The sequence below is a fragment of the Zalophus californianus genome, chromosome 5 (assembly GCF_009762305.2).
Source record: "Zalophus californianus isolate mZalCal1 chromosome 5, mZalCal1.pri.v2, whole genome shotgun sequence".
Lineage (NCBI taxonomy): Eukaryota > Metazoa > Chordata > Mammalia > Carnivora > Otariidae > Zalophus > Zalophus californianus.
The window spans coordinates 108155732-108158160 of NC_045599.1; the positions used below are offsets into that span (position 1 = coordinate 108155732).

Genomic DNA, 2429 nt, shown 5'->3' on the forward strand with positions numbered 1-2429 from the left:
CTATAAAAGGAGAAAGACCCCAAGAGTGATATAGAAAAGAAATTTACAGGACCATCTATAAAAACAAGGTCTTCACAGGCAACATGATGACAATAAATTCATATCTTTCAATAATCACTCTCAACATGAACGGCCTAAATGCTCCCATAAAACGCACAGGGTTGCAGATTGGATAAAAAGACAGGACCCATCTATATGCTGTCTACAAGAGACTCATTTTGAACCTAAAGATACATCCAGACTGAAAGTGAAGGCATGGAAATCCATCTTCCATGCCAGCTGACCTCAAAAGAAACCTGGGGTAGCAATTTTTTTTTTTGAAGTAAAGAAAAGAGTGGAATTTAATCTTTATTTACAGGACCCTGCAAGAGAGGAGATTCCACATAGAAATAAGAAACCCACTGAGAGGAGGAGCTTCATACTGGTTGTACAGTTTGGAACTGGTCAAGTAGAGTTTCATTGTAAAAAGTGCTACAATAACAAAACACATTTAAAAAGAATTCTTAGTAGAGAAACAGTAAGACAAACTTCTACCAAACAGAGTACACAACAAACAACTTTCTTCCTCAGCTATACAATCTAAAAGTTAAAAGTCCCAGGAGTGCCATCCTGAACTTGGAATGTATAGCCTTCAGAGGTAGTTTATGGCACAACATTCTGATCTTCCTCTTCCTCTTCAGGGAAATACTTCTCAATCAATTTTAATGAAGTTTTGTACACAGACTCATTTTCATGGTTTTGTAGAGCTTCAATTTTGTCCAAATGCCCACATTCTTCAATCATTATACTAAGTTCCTCAGTTTCACCTAGTTTCTCAGCAGCCTGAAACATGTTTGAAATGGCATCCAGAATAACCAGAATAATTTTGGTATCTTTTGCAGTTAAGAGGTTCATCAATGGTTCTATTATGCCACAATGAACGAGGTATACAATCTGTTCAACTGTCCCACCACTTGTATAGTTGGTCACAGCCCAGACAGCTTCCTTTTGTGTCTTAAAGTCTGCCTTAGAGAGAACACCAATGAGGAATGGGACTAATCCATGATTCACAACTTGCTGTATCTGGTCTTGGCGACCAGGTGTGATGCTTGACATTGTTCTATTAGTTTAGGGGTTCATTAGGAGGCTGGGAAAAACAGCAAGTGCTCCTGCATCTATTACAACCTGAGTCTGTTCATCTGTCCCAGTGGCAATATTTCCTATGGCTCTTAGTGCAGGAGTCACAATGGGCAATTCAGTAGCTCCTAGAAGCTTCCAATCTGGGGCACAACTCCTGTTTTCACAACCATTCAATCCGTTCATTTGGACCATCAGTAAGGTAGGAAATGGCCCAGCAGGTATGTGCCAATACTTCTGGATCATCATGATGCAGGAGACGAACTAAGATAGGAAGAATCTGCTCAAAAGTATCTAATGGGGGTGCGGGATTCTTGTTATGACAAAGGTTTGAAAGTGTCCAAGTAAGGTTATGTAAGTAACCACATGCTAAAGATGACATGTCAGGAACTGCAAGGAGAGCCAATAGTGCAACTGCACCATACTTGATAACCAAGTCTCAAAAAACTGAACCATCACCTGCAATGTTTCCTAGAGCCCATACAGCTTGCTCACTGATGTGGGCATGGGGAGATGCCAACAGAGAAATGAATGCTGGGATAGCACCTCCATCTACCACAGCCTTGGTCTGTTCTGACATCCCAGAAGCAATGTTAGTGAGAGCCCAAGCAGATTCAAACTGAATGGGACTACAATCAGTTCTGCCTAAGAAGGACACAAATTTTGGAATCAAACCAGCCCAGATTATGTTGTCTATGGGGGGCTGTTTTTCCCTAGAAAGCAGTTTCCTAGCAGCTTGAGTAGCCTGGAGCTGGCTTTCCAAATTGTTGCTTTTAAGCCTTTGACAATGTCATCAACAGACCAATTTACAGTGCCCTGGTTGTTGCGGTTTTCCTGTAGTGGAGAGGTAGCATCATCAGGAAAAGAGCTTACATGTCTCCTTTTCAGCATCTGGTCATCCTTCTTAGCTTTCTTCAGCTCCACATTAACTTCTATTCGGTGCCGCCTCATTTCTGTACTGTCTTTCCCCTTGTTCTTGAATCTGTTAAGGCAGGCAGCTGATGAATTAGCATTCTCGTTGGTGGACATGGTTATGAGACAAGGGGAGAAAGCTACATGGCCAGCTCAGGCTTCCACAGGAGGTGGTCCAGGGCTCGCAGCCTGTGGGTCAGCTGCCCTCAAAACATCCACCACGGATCACCCCAAAGACGGTGTGGCTTGTGCAGCTGGTTGGTGCAATTTAAATTTCCCAGTCAGGGGTAGCAATTATTATATCAGACAAATTAGATTTTAAACTAAAGACTGTAGTTAGAGACACAAAAGGACTCTATATCATTTTTAAAGGGTCTATCCAACAAGAAGATCTAATAATT

General features: G+C 41.7%; 1 pseudogene; it reads right to left on the reverse strand.

Annotated features, from left to right (window-relative positions):
* Positions 1–579: 579 nt before the first annotated feature.
* On the reverse strand, positions 580–2145 carry LOC113929660 (annotated as a pseudogene).
* Between the last annotated feature and the right edge of the window lie 284 nt (positions 2146–2429).